Below are 19082 nucleotides of genomic sequence, written 5' to 3' on the forward strand. Positions count from 1 at the left end.
CGGCTTCCCTTTCCATTGCCGCTGCTGCATTCCAGCTGCTCATCTCCACTCCACTCAGCACTCCCTTGTACTCACCATATTTAACACCTTAACAAGATGAAAATAAACTTGTTTTCAATTTCCATATTACAAAATCTTGTCAGTGGTTCTGTCAGGTATATTGCTCCCTCTCTTATCTGCCTTTTCATTTCCAAAGAGCTAAGAAAGTTTTGAAAATATAAATGAAAATACGTATGAGCAAAACAAATTTTTGAAGATGAAAAAAATATGATTTTGCCATAATTGGGTTCCCATCAGTAGAACCTGAGGATCAAAGGATTAGGCATAATTCAGGGATATGGGCATTCTTTGTAGTTTAGTCATTCTTTTTTTTTTTTTTTTGAATTATACCCCTTCGATCTCCAACTTCATTTTTCTATATTCATCTTTTATGTTTTTGAAAGATTTAGCGTAATTCTGTGGATTTGGAAAACAACATAATTGATGGGTTATTTGTATAAACAAATCCACATTAATGCAAAGTTGGAAATATGTTACAAATGAGTCTGATTTCTCAATTTAGCTTCCTCAGATGTGACTGGTAATTGGTCTTAAGAAATAACTCACTATTTCCTCTTCCAAGAGACTTATGACAGTTGAGCAGCAATCAGGAATGAATCAACCCAAGGGCAGAGAACAATCTCACACACCCCAACAGAAAATAATTGCAGCATTCATTTCTAAAATCTGTAGCAGAGCTTTGAACAGATTCTCTTAAACTCTATTACAGCATATACAGCAATATGGGTTCTATAAAGATGAAATATAACAACTCACTTTTGTTAAATTAAATGTAGACTTCAAGTTTTTGAATCAAACAACTGCCTTAATCATAAAGTCAATATAAAACTAAAAACAAACATTCAAGAATGCATCCAATATGTCCATGGATCGCAGCAGCTATAGTTCAATGAAATAAAAATGCATCAGAATTAAAACTTTAAAATCATTTTGAGGCAAGTTAATGTTCAAGCTTTGAATATGATATAATTTTCATATTTGAAATCAACTCTCCTTTGTGCACCTCAAAGGATTCCCGAAAATAGTTTTAAAAATAAACAAGAAAAGGTAAAGCAGTATTTATTTAGGAAGTTATCTAATAGCTATTGATATTTCACATCAGATATTAAAACAGAAAAATAAAATCGTCTGCTTTCTAAGGTCTTTGAAATATTTTATTTCAGCATCACCAACACTATGGTTGGGAATATAGTAAAAGGTATTTATTGTTGGTGCTCAGTCTTTTCTAGAATCCTGAGCTTTGTGGCTTAATATATAAAAGGCCTCAACAGTGGGCAGTGTCCTCTTTTAATGTTTTTTATTTTTACTTTGGCAGTGTACAAAGAGGATGTCAAAATTAAGCAAGATAGAAATTAAATTGTCTCACTAGAAACAAATAGGGTTGTTGTTAATGAAAAAATTGGCTTTGATTTAAAAATATATGTGTCTTGGGGCACCTGGGTGGCTCAGTGGGTCAAAGCCTCTGCCTTCGGCTCAGGTCATGATCCCAGGGTCCTTGGATCAGCCCCACATTGGGCTCTCTGCTCAGTGGGGAGCCTGCTTCCCCCCCTCCTCTTTCTGCCTGCCTCTCTGCCTAGTTGTGATCTCTGTCTGTCAAATAAATAAATAATTAAGTAAAATCTTTAAAAAACAAAAATAAATAAAAATGTATGTATCTTATATGCCATATACCATAAAACACCCTATAATTATATATAATATATAATTAATGTGTAAAATTAATTATATATTATTAATATGTTAATAATATATCAGTATCAATATAACTATATTGATATATGTTATCAATATATCAATTTTATAAAATATGTTATATAATATATAATAGTTATATATAATATATAATAAATATATTAAATATATATCCTTAACCATTGTTTTTATCAAAGTAGTTTGATTGCCATAATAAGCAACCTCATACATTCAGGGCCAAATATAATAACATTTTTTTTCCTACTTACATAATGATCCATCACAGATATTCTTGGTTGAATTGTCATTTTGCATCTTAGGTTCCATCCATTTTAATTCTACCCCTCTTTAAGTATGGGAAATTCTTCATTCAGTGGCCAAATAACCTAAGGCCTTCATAGTAGGAGGACTGAGAATTGAGACTTTAATCAATAAATGTGTCTCCTTATAAAAAATATGGGGAAGGACAGGAAGCAAGTCTCTAGGTTTACACTTTAGAGGGTTGTACTATGGAAATACAAATGCTGTTTGATTTTGACCATTCTATCTCCATAGCTCTTCTTGCCCTATTCTCAATAGCCCTTCTATGTCCTACCAGCCTTCCCAAGAGAAAGAACCTTCTGCCCTTGTCCCTCCTTTCATCTTTGAAAATACTGATGCATCAGGTTGTTTTCCTCTTTAACTAAGAGCCAACGAAATTCTACTTAAAACATATTAATATTCTTCAAGAGTAAGACCAGGGGAGTTACACATAATGTAAACATATTCATTTTATTAACATGCATTATACTTGCTTCTTGTGAAAATGAACTTGGGCGACACTGTACTGATGATACCTTGATGATACCTTGATGAGAAGACTCTCATTACACAGGATCTCCACAGTAGATGCAAATGTTTTTAATAATTGCAATGGATGACCCCATTTCCCAAATACAAATCTTATGTTGTCTCTCTGCATTTCTGCCTTAATAAAATGGGGAAGGCCATCTCCACTTATTTTGCTACACTAGAAAAACCTGAAAACTGAAATCTCTATAAAATTATGCAATTGAGTGCTGGGACAGATAAAATGTGTAGAGGAGGACAGATGCTGGAACTTTGATAATGGCTTGATATTCTACTAGAAAAATGCCTAATGTTTCTATCTCTCTCTCTCTCTCTTTTTTAAAGGATTTTGGGGTGCCTGGGTGATACAGTCAAGCTAACCATCCAACTCTTGGTTTGGACTCAGTTAGTGATCTCAGAGGGGTGAGATAGAACCAGCATCAGGCTCCATGCTGAGTGGGGAGTCTACTGAAGTTTCTCTCTCCCTCTTCTTTTGTCGCTCCCTCCATGCACTCCCTCTCTCTCATAAATAAATAAATCCTTAAAAAGAAAACAAAAAAAACTTTACTTTTCAAGACCAGTTTTAGGCATAAAATAAAGGTGAGAGGAGGGTACAAAAATATCTCATATACCCCCTGCTCCCACACATGAATAGTCTTCCCCATTGTCAAGATCATCAGCACGATGGTACGTTGTTTATTTACATGACACATCAGAATCACCTGAAATCCATAGTTTACTTAAGGGTTCACTCTTCATGTTGTACATTCAATGGGCAATGGGTTTGGACAAATGCATAATGACCAGTATCGATTTTTTTTTAAATATTCTTTTTTTTTAATTTATTTTTTATTTTCAGCATAACAGTATTCATTATTTTTGCACCACACCCAGTGCTCCATGCAATCCATGCCCTCTATAATACCCACCACCTGGTTCCCCCAACCTCCCACTCCCCGCCCCTTCAAAACCCTCAGATTGTTTTTCAGTCCATAGTCTCTCCTGGTTCACCAGTATCGATTTTTATACCTCCAGAGTATTTTCACTGCCCTAAAATCCTCTGTGCGGTGCTTATTCATCTCCCACTCAATCCCCACAGCAGGCAATCACTGCGCTTTTTGCTTCCATAGTTTTGCCTTTCCAGAGTGTCATAGAGTTGGAATTATACAGTATGTGGCCTTCGCAGATTGGTTTCTTTCACTTAGTAGTTTGTATTTGTTTCCTCCATGTCTTCCTGGCTTGATGGCTCTTTTCTTTTGATTATTGGATATTAGTCCACTGTTTAGGTGTACCACAGTTTATCTACCAATTCTACTGTGGGATATCTTATTTTTGTTTCATAAACCCGTAATCAGGCAACCCGATACACAGTAAGTGCTTTATAAACATTGGGTAAACAAATGAATATTGCTAGAACACCATTAAAATCTGCAGGTCTTAAGTGAGGCCTGGATTTTTTCACAACAATCGCATTTTAAGAATAAATCACACTTTGAAACTGTCTGATAAGTTACTTAAATTAAAAGTTTCTTTTTACATTTTGAGGAACCTCCATGTTGATTAATATTCATAATAATTCAGAGAGGGCAAATAAAAGATTCCAGAACAGTTCTCTTTTTTTTTAAAGATTCTTTTTGTAAAAAAATGTTATTTATTTATTTGACAGACAGAGATCACAAGTAGGCAGAGAGGCAGGCAGAGAGAGAGGGTAAAGCAGGCTCCCTGCTGAGCAGAGAGCCCGATACAGATCTTGATTCCAGGATCATGGGATCATGACCTGAGCTGAAGGCAGAAGCTTTAACCCACTGAGCCACCCAGTTGCCCCCAGAACAGTTCTTAATAAATATTCATATAAGAGTTCTGGTTTTAAAACACAAAAATGGAGTAGAAATAACAATAAAACCTCAGTATACTAAAATTTGATTATATACACTTTGTATCATTCAAGTAATGTTTATGATTTTGGGCTTCTGTTCAAATTTAATTTCATGTTTTCTGGCAAAAATATTCATCTATAATAACAGCTGTACTCTTCAAATGTAAGTACTATTTGTATCTTGAACCTGGCATTAGCATCTGTGTGAAGAAGAGGATTTGGAAAACATATTTGAATTAGCTAATTTAAATAAATAGTGTTATGTTTTGTAGGTGTGGCTTACCAAGTGGAAGGGTTTACTTATCTGTAAGGTCAGATGTGCCTATAGGCTATTTTGTTGTTGGGTAAACTGAATTCCATAACTGATGTCATTCTAGGATAATAGCCTAAATGTAAATTATACATATGTTTCACAGAAATTTTAGTGTCTATGGTTTAATTAGTATTTTCATATTTACTTCAGTGTTTTAGCGACCAGCCATTTTAGAGAACAAGGTAAATTGTTTTTCAGATTTCCCGGATGGAGCTTTTGTTCGGGCAGTTCCTGTTCCTTCAACAGGACTGGAAATTGTGTACTCATTAGGAGAGTTTTTATCATACATATTTCTCATTATTATTCCCTTCACTATTTGAGAACACATGCATGAGAGTAAAGTTAGAAGAAGGGCTTCTTTAATGTGTTTTCTTCTCTGTCTCTTACTCTTTCTCTGTGTATCTCTTATAAATGTTCCTGTTTTCTTTTGAATCATTCAAATACTATGAGTTTTTAAAGTAATGCTTTCCTGTGTCCACAGATTAGGGGATGTGAGTGGGAAGCTAATAATATGTGAACCGATTTCTTAGGAAAGATAATATTATGCTGCTATTACCCACTGTGTGTAACCTTCTTTAGGAAGTCAAAATCCAAGGTCAGACAACAGAAATATCTGAACGTTGAATGGAAATCACCTGTAAACATTAAAAATCATGCAGAAACACAAAATGATAAAAAAGTTTTACAGGCACTCCAATGAAGTCAGCTGTTGATTTTATATATGTATAAAAAAGTAGGACTTCCTGTGCCATCACACTACAGACAAGATTGTTTTTTATATACTCAGTGGGTCTGCTTTCTTTATGAAAATAACACAAATGATAAATACACTTCCTCCAAAGCAAGACAGGACCAGCCGCTTTGTCCTTTGGCCCTATGTTCACTTCCCTTAGGAGCATCTGACCCTTACAGCAGGTGCTTGGCAGTTTCCTGGGGTGCAGGGCCACTGTGTTCTGCACTCACCCTGGAAATCATCTAGTGGAGCTCATGTGGCAAATGACGCATGGAAATAGGAGGAAAAACATCTCCACACTGTAAGCCTTCAGTTCTTTTAAGCCACGTACATTAAAAGAGAAAGAGATATCTGTATTGTGTTGTTTTCCTTTAGTCTTATTTCACAGCATTGGGTTAAACTTCAGGAGAGACAGCTGCATTGTATCTGTTAGGATGAGAAAGTCCATTTACAAGGATGTTCAAATAAACTAGAAAAGAACAAAGACATAGAAGGAAGCTAGATGAAAGAGCTAGTCTGATCATCAGGTAGAAGTTATCTGGCAGAGAAAATGAGGCCTGATTTTCCTGTTTGGTTTTGTGTTCTCCATTTCTAGGAGGATGGATCCTTAAAACGACTCTGCTCTTGAGACCAAATGTCTAATGCCCAGCCTGACCTGAATTTCTTTAGCACTTTCTTATTGTTTAGAATTTACAAACATTGACACCTTTTTATTGAAAAAAAATTTTTTTTTCACAGAAACTACTAATTACAATTGTGTAAGAGCTCACCTTACAGTTTTTTTTTTGTTTTTTTTTTTTTCTATGTGTCTTTTTTTTTTTTAATTTTTTATTTTTTATAAACATATATTTTTATCCCCAGGGGTACAGGTCTGTGAATTACCAGGTTTACACACTTCACAGCACTCACCAAAGCACATACCCTCCCCAATGTCCATAATCCCACCCCCTTCTCCCAAACCCCCTCCCCCCGGCAACCCTCGGTTTGTTTTGTGAGATTAAGAGTCACTTATGGTTTGTCTCCCTCCCAATCCCATCTTGTTTCATTTATTCTTCTTCTACCCACTTAAGCCTCCATGTTGCATCACCACTTCCTCATATCAGGGAGATCATATGATAGTTGTCTTTCTCTGCTTGACTTATTTCGCTAAGCATGATACGCTCTAGTTCCATCCATGTTGTTGCAAATGGCAAGATTTCATTTCTTTTGATGGCTGCATAGTATTCCATTGTGTATATATACCACATCTTCTTGATCCATTCATCTGTTGATGGACATCTAGGTTCTTTCCATAGTTTGGCTATTGTGGACATTGCTGCTATAAACATTCGGGTGCATGTGTCCCTTTGGATCACTACATTTGTATCTTTAGGGTAAATACCCAATAGTGCAATTGCTGGGTCATAGGGCAGTTCTATTTTCAACATTTTGAGGAACCTCCATGCTGTTTTCCAGAGTGGCTGCACCAGCTTGCATTCCCACCAACAGTGTAGGAGGGTTCCCCTTTCTCCGCATCCTCGCCAGCATCTGTCATTTCCTGACTTGTTGATTTTAGGAGTGCGGTTTCAATACCAAGGAGAGCAGCAGAATTCCAGAGGAGGAGAAAGCCAAGCACGGAACTCATGGCTTTTTTCCTGTGATTTTTTTAGTCTTGCAGTTAATTTAATTTTTTCTTTTTCATTTTTTTTTTTTTCTCGCCTTCGGGTAAAATTTTTTTTTTTTTAACTGTTACCTTTTTCTTTTTTAACGATTTTTTACTAGTTTATCTAATATATATATATATATTTTTTACATTTTTCTTAGGTGTTTTCTTTTTTAAAAAAATTCTTTTCTTTTCTTTTCTTTTTTTTTCTTTTTCTTTTCTTTTTGTTTTTTTCTTTCTTTCTTCCTTTTTGAACCTCTTTTTATCCCCTTTCTCCCCACTCACGATTTTGGATCTCTTCTAATTTGGTTAGAAGGGGTTGTTGCCACCCTTTTAGTATTTTACTTGCCCCTTCATTTACTCTTATCTGGACAAAATGACAAGACGTAAAAATTCAACACAAAAAAAAGAACAAGAGGCAGTACCGAAGGCTAGGGACCTAATCAATACAGACATCGGTAATATGTCAGATCTAGAGTTCAGAATGACAATTCTCAAGGTTCTAGCCGGGCTCGAAAAAGGCATGGAAGATATTAGAGAAACCCTCTCGAGAGATATAAAAGCCCTTTCTGGAGAAATAAAAGAACTAAAATCTAACCAAGGTGAAATCAAAAAAGCTATTAATGAGGTGCAATCAAAAATGGAGGCTCTAACTGCTAGGATAAATGAGGCAGAAGAAAGAATTAGTGATATAGAAGACCAAATGACAGAGAATAAAGAAGCTGAGCAAAAGAGGGACAAACAGCTACTGGACCACGAGGGGAGAATTCGAGAGATAAGTGACACCATAAGACGAAACAACATTAGAATAATTGGGATTCCAGAAGAAGAAGAAAGTGAGAGGGGAGCAGAAGGTATACTGGAGAGAATTATTGGGGAGAATTTCCCCAATATGGCAAAGGGAACGAGCATCAAAATTCAGGAGGTTCAGAGAATGCCCCTCAAAATCAATAAGAATAGGCCAACACCCCGTCACCTAATAGTAAAATTTACAAGTCTCAATGACAAAGAGAAAATCCTGAAAGCAGCCCGGGAAAAGAAGTCTGTAACATACAATGGTAAAAATATTAGATAGGCAGCTGACTTATCCACAGAGACCTGGCAGGCCAGAAAGAGCTGGCATGATATTTTCAGAGCACTAAACGAGAAAAACATGCAGCCAAGAATACTATATCCAGCTAGGCTATCATTGAAAATAGAAGGAGAGATTAAAAGCTTCCAGGACAAACAACAACTGAAAGAATTTGCAAATACCAAACCAGCTCTACAGGAAATATTGAAAGGGGTCCTCTAAGCAAAGAGAGAGCCTACAAGTGGTAGATCAGAAAGGAACAGAGACCATATACAGTAACAGTCACCTTACAGGCAATACAATGGCACTAAATTCATATCTCTCAATAGTTACCCTGAATGTGAATGGGCTAAATGCCCCTGTCAAAAGACACAGGGTATCAGAATGGATAAAAAAAACAAAACCCATCTATATGTTGCCTCCAAGAAACACATTTTAAGCCCCGAAGACACCTCCAGATTTAAAGTGAGGGGGTGGAAAAGAATTTACCATGCTAATGGACATCAGAAGAAAGCAGGAGTGGCAATCCTTATATCAGATCAATTAGATTTTAAGCCAAAGACTATAATAAGAGATGAGGAAGGACACTATATCATACTCAAAGGGTCTGTCCAACAAGAAGATTTAACAATTTTAAATATCTATGCCCCCAATGTGGGAGCAGCCAACTATATAAACCAATTAATAACAAAATCAAAGAAACACATCAACAATAATACAATGATAGTAGGGGACTTTAACACTCCCCTCACTGAAATGGACAGGTCATCCAAGCAAAAGATCAGCAAGGAAATAAAGGCCTTAAATGACACACTGGACCAGATGGACATCACAGATATATTCAGAATATTTCATCCCAAAGCAACAGAATACACCTTACAGTTTAGAAGATAAATTAGTTCTTTTTGGAAAAGAACAGGGTGGAGGATATGTGTCTCATCCTAAGACTGAGTAGGCTATGCAAATATTAGAATTAAATAATGTATTAAGAAATACGTTAACTTCCATTTTCTTTTTGAGATTTTTATATGATTCTTTTTTTTAACAATTATGAACATTTATTAAGCACCAAGAGTATACTGCAATGGTTGCTATGTAAAAACATAATTAACAACATAGTGTCATTGCCATCAAGCTTACAATCTAAAATGAAATACAAGAATGCTACATGCCTACCTCAAAATTTCCTTAACTTAGAAATGGTTATTTTGGCAAGTAAATGAGGCAAAATGGCCTATCACTTTAGGTATAATGTTAATAAGGCTTTGAACATGATCCAAAGAATGTTTTGCTTGTACCTACCAGACATTTCCTCAATTATATTAGGCTTGGTAAGAAAAAGAACATGTAGAAATTGGGTAAGAACAATAAATTATTTCGAATTGCCTTCTAGGACTTTAAACAGAGAAAGGCTTACTAGCCTGAGTTTTTCCACTGCCAGGGAAAACCCCATGAACAATATTATGAACTCAACCAAGCCTGTATATGATTCTGATTTAAAAATATTTTGAAAGTCATTAAGTTAAGCAAGCACAGCCAACATGGTCTTTTAATACTTATTTTAAAGGCATTCATATATTAAAAACCAGACATAAGTGTCTAAAATAGATATCGACATAAAATACATAATACAATTTTATAAAATTTTTTCAAAGGTGCGGAATAAAAGAAAGTCTAGAGAGCTCTATCCTACCAGAGCTAGATTAATGAAAATGAGGCCCTATTTTCAAAAAATATGAATATATGAAAACACTGGTAGCTTTGGTAGGGGAAGAGAGATTGAATGAATTAAAGAATTCTAGGAGTTTTCATAAAAGAACAATGAACTATTAAGGTCTTAGCAAATCGTCAATCCTGGTACTCTTCCCTTCATGGAAACGAGCAATAGCCGCTACATCAGCAGTAAGCAGGCGCAATGAGCAGTGCTTATTATGTGCTTCCTATTTGCCAAGCCATCTGTTAAATAATTTTTATAGATTATCACACCAGTATGCGGTGAGTGGACTCCCAAGTCTATGCTTATAGCCCATGAGCTAATCCCTCAAGTGTGCCCTAAAGATTAAGCAAAATATAAAATCTTGGATCTCCTTTTGGTAGAGATACCACAAAATACACAACAGTAAATGATTAGGCACAGGTCTTTATATCATAGACTATGCAGCAGGATAAAGGGAAGAAGGAAGTCAGCAGACACTAGACTGATTAGGAAAAGCTTTTTGGTAACCACTGAAAATGGGCAGCCTCTACTTGTTGGTGTTAAAGGTAGTGGCGATGGCGGGAGAAGATAATTCCAATTTAGAAAAATACATGAAACAAGGCACAGAACATAAAGTACCCATGAGACTGCCTTTGATTAAAGAGCACTGGCAGAACTCAACTCAATTCAAAATTGCCTGAAGCCCCCTCCCCCTCCCTCTATAGCACAACCCAACAAGATACTTTGGCAGAAATCACTATGTTGTGAGATAAATTGCCGGTGGAAACAAACTGAGGAGAGTAAGCTATTTGGAGCTTATTCTTGAAAATGACTCATTCAACTCTGTATGATTTTGTTTTTTCAGTCTAAAATGATTAGCTACATGACTTGAATAGCTAAACATATTCAAAGAGTAAAAATGTGTTTGTATCTTGGAAATAATGGCAAAATGAAATGGGCAATAGGACAGTGATGTGGGCATTTTCTGGAAGAATTTTTCCCTGGTGCAAAACATTTTTCCTGGAGTGCCCACTCCCAGTTAGGCACAATATACTGTCCCCTTCACCCTTCACTTGTTTCTTCAGAGGTGAAGAGGGAAATATTCAATTTAATGGAAAAAGAGACCAATTCAGTGAAGAATAATCCAATGCAGGACAAGATTAACATTTCAGGTTTATCTGTAAGATATTAAATAACTCACTTATCTTACCATAGAAATCTTAAAAATAGATCCATCTCTATTTTTTTAAATTTCATGAAACCAAATTTTTAAAAAGTGATTTTTAAGTATGTGAAATCAGAATAGAAAAAAAAAATTACCTAGGTGATTTCACATTAAATAACATGTCCTAGAGCAATGGAGTATATGTTTCATTAAAAAATTGTGTGTGTTGGGGAGGGTATGTGCTTTGGTGAGTGCTGTGAAGTGTGTCAACCTGGCGATTCACAGACCTGTACCCCTGGGGATAAAAATATATTATATGTTTATAAAAAATTAAAAATTAAAAAAAATTGTGTGTGTGCGTGTGTGTGTGTGTGTGACAACCTTTAATTTTTTCAAGGAAAGAATAAATAATAAAAGAAAAACACTGCTACTCTTCTCACTTTTTTTTTTAGCATAATAGATATTTTAAATGTAAAGTACATGATTTTACAATAAAGAGTTTTGACTTAGGTTGCATAAATTAAGTTGCATAAACTTGCTATGTTTTCCTTATTTTTATTATTTCCTAGCAGAAAAGTAAAGTGTTACAGTGACTGACCTTGGTCTGTGGATTGGACTGGGAACGCCTGATCGCAGGCAATAGTTCAAAACCATTTTATAATTTTAGTAATTGTGAGGCAGAATATTCTATTTTAACTAGGACACAATATGAAATTAGACTTATTTTGTTTTGGGGTGCCTGGGTGGCTTAGTGGGTTAAGCCACTGCCTTTGGCTCAGGTCATGATCTCAGGGTCCTGGGATCGAGCCCCACATCAGACTCTCTGCTCAGCAGGGATCTTGCTTCCCCTTCTCTCTCTGCCTGCCTCTCTGTCTACTTGTGATCTCTCTCTCTCTGTAAAATAAATAAATTTTTTAAAAAAACTAAAAAAAAAAAGACTTATTTTGTTTTCTCTATGGACTTCAAACTAATTTTCCCTACCCCTCTTCCCTATTCTTTGTCAAAATCTGAAATATATTCCCTAATTTTTCTATTCATTTTCAAGGATTAGAGCAGCTTCACTTCAGTTATTTAAAAGTCCTAACAAAGGCGCCTGGGTGGTTCAGTTGATTGAGCAACTGCCTTCGGCTCAGGTCATGGTCCCAGAGCCCTGGGATCAAGTCCCACATCGGGCAGCCAGCTCCATGAGGAGTCTGTTTCTCCCTCTGACCTCCCCTCTCATGCTTTCTTTCACTCTGTCTCTCTCTCTCTCTCAAAATAAGCAAATAAAAAATATTTAAAAGAAATAAAAAATAAAAGTCCTAACAAAAATATTTTAAAGATTCATTTATTTATTTGAGAGAGAGAGAGGGGGTGAGGGAGCAGGGGCAGGGTAGAGGGGTAGACTGAGAGAGAGAGAGAAAGAAGAGAGAGAAGCAGACATCCTGCTGATCATAGAGTCCCACACCTGGCTCAACCTGACCCTGAAATAATGATCTGAGCCAAAATCAAGAGTTGGAGGCTTAACCGACTGAGCCACCCAGGTGCCCCTAAAAGTTTTTAAAAATTTGAATCAAAATTTTAACCTCTTCTTCGATTCAAATTTAATATCCTTTGTAACTCAGGCCATCAATAGGAAAGGGGGCAGGATCTTTTTTTTTTTTTTTTCCCCTCTCTCTCCTTACTATATTATGCTTACTTCTCTACTCCTTCTGCTATTTCTGGCTTCTGTGGGACCTAGGGTGAGGGACAGAGTAAGGGTAAATTAGACAGAAAAGTCAAATTCCTCTTTGCTTGGTGCTGATGTACTTTGGCACTATATGGTGCATGACCAAATTATGGCTATCTCTTGCATTAAGTGCTTTTGTGTAATTTTGAGGCCCTTCTTTTGGGGACTGCTGCACTGAACCGTTACCTGCCGTCAATAATCTATTCAAATCACTTCTTACACATTGTTCCAACATTATACCTCCAGTCTTTCTAGTAGAATACCTCGACCTGGAAGGCAGATATCCTGGGTCAAATCTCTGTAAGATGAACATACATATCAAAGAGCAAAGGCAGCTGGAATAAGGCATCATTGCTCTAACAAATCCTAGAAGCCCAGGTTATATTCATCACTCTCCTCTTTCCTTGTCCTGTTCCCTAAGCACTTACAACCAACTGCTCTACTTGAGAAATCAAGAGTCAAGTCCAAATCTTCAAGTCCTTCCCAAATTCTAGAGGACATATCACATTTACTCAAAATGGAAGACCATTGTGCTAAATGATGTGCCACAGCAGGGTCAGATATATTTTTACAGGCTAGCTAATGTCCAGCCAGAAAGAAAATCCTGGTCTCTACTCTGGAAACCAACCCAGTGCCACCACCTCCATAACAATGTCATCAAGGAATTCCTGTGATGCTCACTAGTCTTGAAGTGGGTGAGGGAGTATGCCCCAGTCCTCTCTATTTCCACTGATTGCTGTAAAGAATTATTTTCTTGGGGGTGCCTGGGTGGCTCAGAGGGTTAAAACCTCTGCCTTAGACTCAGGTCATGATCTCAGGGTCCTGGGATTGAGCCCCGCATTGGGCTCTCTGCTCAGCAGGGAGCCTGCTTCCTCCTCCTCTCTCTCTCTCTCTGTCTGCCTCTCTGCCTACTTGTGATCTCTCTCTGTTAAATAAATAAATAAAATCTTAAAAAAAAAAAAAAAAAAGAGGGGCGCCTGGGTGGCTCAGGTCATGATCTCAGGGTCCTGGGATCGAGTCCCGCATCAGGCTCTCTGCTCAGCAGGGAGCCTGCTTCCCTCTCTCTGCCTGCCTCTCTGCCTACTTGTGATCTCTCTCTGTCAAAGAAAAAGAAAATAATTATTTTCTTCTCCTCAATGAAGCTCTGGCCTTCTTTTATTTAGCCTGCATACTGGTAGCTGAACTATTTTTGATACTTCTTAGCAAACCTTGAAGTGTGTGGCCCAGAAATGTGGAAATTCATTGTCCATGGTGCTAAGAATTGCTGCCTCAGATAAAAATCTCTGAGATCATCGAAAATGCCCTATCCAAGATTTATGAGATTTATTAATATTTTGGCCAAGTCATTTGTTTGAATATTGTGAAAAACATTGATCTAGACAAACCAGAATTGTGAAGGCTAGAGATTTCTTTTTTAAGTGAAGGTTAATTTTAAAGTCTTTATTACTTAAAGAAATTATAGTGAATGACCCAACTCTGCTTGATTTCAGAATGGGCATACATAAGAACAATATGCTTCTGTCTTCTACTTGGAAACTTTAATCTACAAAGCCAGTGCTGTGTGACAACGTTTCCAAGCACAATAGTCAAGCTTAATTTGAAAGTATGGTATGTGCTTCCCAATAGAAAATTTTATAAGCACTGATACTGAATTCTCAAGAAATTGCCATATGAAAATTTTCTTAATGTTTCTCAGTGTAAGCTCTCTCAAACCCTTATCTATGGCAAAATGAATGGCTTATTTATAGCCTTTACAGAATCATTTCCATTTTACAATTCAATATAGCCAAAATTTAATATTTTGATTCTTTACGGTTATATAATGTGCTTGCATGCATGTGTGTGTGTGTGTGAGAGAGAGAGTTGTTCAACATCCTTGACAATCTCTAATCTCCTTTAATTACCAAACACAATAGTTTGGAATCAATCCAAATAAAAGCAACAAACTTAATGAAAAACAGAGCATCAAGAAAGTAGATAAATGGCTACAGCATCCACCTTCACTCTTCTTTTACACATTCATCCAGTTCATCAGTCCAACGTGGGGTTTAGGAGGCTCACGACAGCTGGTGACTTATTACTAATGGTAGCAGTGACATGATATTAACATTTATTTATAGGATATTTTACAGACCAGAAAACTAACATCGAATGATATAAAATGTTGCCATTTTAAGCTGATATGTTTGTAACTGTCTTTTGCATAAAGAGTAATTCAAAAAGATGGGGAGCTTTATTTTTATGGTAGGGGTCTAATAGATAAAAATGTTCAACTGAAAAATAAAGCAAGAAGAAACCACTGTATTTTTTTCTTTCACACCATTTTTTAGGAACATATGATCTAATTATTTTTAGATGACTCTGGGTAACTTGAGGGTCATAAAATACTAACTTTTAAACAAGATAGAATCATTATATATTAAAATGTTCAATTATGTAAGTATTAGTATGAATTTGGCTAATAATTCAGAATCTAGACTTAATAATATCTTAAAATCACACTTTTATTGCAACGAAGATGTGCATTTTACTTAGAACCTAAAATTAGACTGCAGGATTATTTCATGGCAGATAGAAAAAAAAGAGAGAAAAAAAACTTGACATCTATCTATACTTTTTTTTTCCTTGTAAGGTAGTATTCCTAAAATTTTAAATTATTCAGAGAACTTTTCTCATTTTATTTTCATTAGGTTGATGCAAAATTTGTAGGAAACAAGGATAAGCTCTCATTTTTTATTCATGGAATTATAAATATTGGGTGATTATTTTATCTTCTTAATCCCTAGTATACTTCTTTTTCCTATGTTAATTAAACTGAAAAAAAAAATAGATGATTCCATAACTATTCACCAAATTATATGGAAGACTGTCTTACTCTAGCAAAGTGCCTAGTATATGGTGAAAACTGCATAAATATGTGGGATAAATGAGCTTACTTCCACCCCAAACTTAATGAAATAGGAAAATATCAAAACCTAAGGTAGGGATATTACTTGGTTCATATTGTAAAACTTATGATGATGACAAAATGAGACACTAAAACAGGGAAAAAATAATGACAAGCCACTATGTTTCAACAATGGCTGTTAGTCACATTATTTTATTCATTACTCTATCCTTAGATAACAGATTTCATCTCTATCCCCTCTTAAGCAATTTAAAAAATAAGCCAAAATCAGTATAGAAATGCTACTCTTAATATACAGCAAAAGGCAAAGAAAAAAACCTATAGAATGTAGAAATGTTTATTTGAAAGACATTTTTGTATTACTTAGGGAAAAATACACATTCAATGTATATCTGAGTGTAGTAATTTGGTATCATCAAATATTACATATTTGTTTATTATTTCATCTCTGTCTAAAATATATTATCATTTATTTATAACAAATGATATACTTAAAATGAAGGTGTCAAAATATATATAGACCTAGCAAACCAAGGCTACAAAAAAAAAGAAGGAATATAACATACAAACCATAAAAGGGTAATGTTATTAGTCTGACTTATATTACCATAGGCTTGCTCTATTCCTCTTAGGAGAGTCTCCCTTAAAGGCAACCTCTATCTTATCGGGATGGAGGAACACACAAGCTCTTCTAGATAGATTACAGTTTCCTTTGCACTAATTTCTATGAGGGGCCTCATATAAGTAACTTCGTGTGATGACATGTCAAAGACTATCACAAAATATGTTTATGTCAAATACGGTATATATTTATGTGTTACCTCTTACACTGTTCACTGATAATGTCTATGTCACAGTATTAAAATACATTAGGAATTCACACCCAACTTTCCCTTATACTTATGCTCCTTAGGCAAGTGTTTCAATGGGTTTGCTATAGGTTCAGATGAACTTGTAAAAAAGAAACAGTGATTATGTAACCAATTTTGTTGCCTTAATACTTCTATCACTTGGGTATATGTGTTTAGCACCATTAGTTGCAAGATAAAGAAACTTCCACACACCTTCCTTCCTTACTGCCCGCAACGTTTTATCTGTGCAATTCTGTTTCTCCTATCTTCGATTCATTCCAGTGCCATCCCTTATCTTAGAAATTTGTTTATACTTAGCCAACCCAAAACCAACAAGAAAGAATGGTCCATAATACTTTGTTTCTATGATGAACTTGACATTTTGGAGGGTGTAGATCTTAAACTGGGACTTGAGGAGACTGATGCATAGATCTAATTGCTTGACTGCATGAAAGGAATGAGACCAATTACTTATAAGAACAATTTGCATATGAGTTGATTTATTAGGTAAACTAGAAGTTAAGAGAAAAGTTCTAAACTCTATTAGTTATCTGGAAAACAGATCATATATGGGAATGGTTATTGATTAAGGAGTGAAATGATTTAGATAAGGTAACTTATTAGAAGAGCAGACACATAATGATCTCCAAATAAAGTCAGCTCAACATGCACAGATGTGGAATGTGAACAGAACTTCATGTCCAACATACAATACTCTGATTAAATACATGAATTATGAATCAGGTACCAGTAGTATATTTTTGTCAAAGAACTGAGCAAAGTGTAGGAATGGAACTGATTTATACAAATCGCATAAATAATATAATCTCTGTGCTTGTAATTCCATTTGAGATCCTATTATTTAGGGCTATCATAACTGCAAATGATAAAATACTAATATAAATTCTATTTTTAGATTGAAATTTGGGGCTCAAGTAACTCTACAATTCATAGTGACAGATGTGGCTAGCTTTAGTCAGTCTAGATATTGGATCTCAAATGACAGTGTCGGAACACAATTTCTTTCCATTTTGCAACTCTTTTCTTTTTGTCTCCTTCTTTTCAACTTAGTTCACCCCTCAAAAAGTCCAATATAGTCACCAAAGGTTTTGTTTTAACATTACATTTTCCAACAATCTTACAGAAATTATGTACTTTATTTTGAATAGTGTCAGCAAAATAATTGAGTTAATTCCCTGAGCTGACTTGGATCATGTGTTCATCACTGAAATAACTGTGTCAACTCACAGAATGGAAAGTACTGACTAGCCAGGCCTGCAATCCGTGCCTGCTGCTAGGTAGGGAGATGCTGAGCTTTGGAGAGTAGCACCATTCCCACTGCCAAAGCTCCATGAAATGAGGATAGGAGAGAGATGGTTTCCTCTCCCCTCAAGTACGTCATTCTTATTATGAACGAATGAAAATGTGGGTAACTCAGAACCGCAATTGACAATTCAGAAATTAATATATCTAATCTATCACCAGAGATTAAGTGATAAAAGCCAGCTGAGTGATTTGACCAGTGTCATTTGATGGCTCCTTAGAATTAGTGATAGATCTCAGATGTTCTGCTAGTCAGGTGTCAATTCTTTCTGTCTCCTGTAAAGCACTGTTTATGATAATACTGGGAGCTAGGGGTTGGGCTTTGGGCATATTCTGTACTGTTCGCTCTTAAAATGCATAGTGTTCTACCTCTGGTCAAACTTTAGACTTATGCAAACTTAAACACATTAAAATAATAGATAAAATGGGTGGTAGAACTATAATATACAAAAATCAGAATGTACTCAATGTACTTGATCCCACTGTCCCCATTTGGGCATTCTGCAACTGTCTGTCTACCATGTGATGCTAGAGCTTTAATGTTTAATGGGTACAGTTGATTTCTCCCTAGAACACCATCTTTAGCTCTCTAGAAGGTTCCAGATAGCTGATAAGATTTATTCATGGACAATATATATAAGAAATAAAGTTGAATATGTTACCATCTTATTTTACTTCATATTTGTATTTTCTAGGGAATTTAAGATTGTAATGACCATAATGCACATCTTTTTTTTTTTTTTGGCTTTGGAGTTACTATAAAAATGATACTTAGGAAACAAATTTTGTTTATACTGTTTATAAGAAATACCTGCTAAACAGTATATAAATAGCTATCATAAATGTATCATAGTTGTTTACTAAGATAGCAGATTGTTCTGGTTTCATAATTATCTGGTGGAAAGAAAAATTGAGATCATGGATTTCATTGGTCATCACAGTGGTCAGTAAATACTTCTCACTGCTCATGGTAGCTGAAATTACATGAGGAAAACTGAAACTATCACATGGAAATTTAAATCACATTGCAATTAGGTATTGCAATACCTCTCTGCTGGGGGAAATGAGATATAATATTTAACAGTTTCTGAATCTTTGCCTTTCTTACACATTTTCTTAGTAACAAGGGGGTGTAATATTCTATTCTATTTAATTCAGAAACTCTTTTGTTCAGAGAGAGACAGATAGTGATTGATGACACATTATGCTGTCCTT

The sequence above is a fragment of the Mustela putorius genome, unplaced genomic scaffold (genome assembly GCF_011764305.1).
Source record: "Mustela putorius furo isolate JIRA1106 unplaced genomic scaffold, ASM1176430v1.1 tig00537350_pilon_pilon_pilon, whole genome shotgun sequence".
Classification (NCBI taxonomy): domain Eukaryota; kingdom Metazoa; phylum Chordata; class Mammalia; order Carnivora; family Mustelidae; genus Mustela; species Mustela putorius.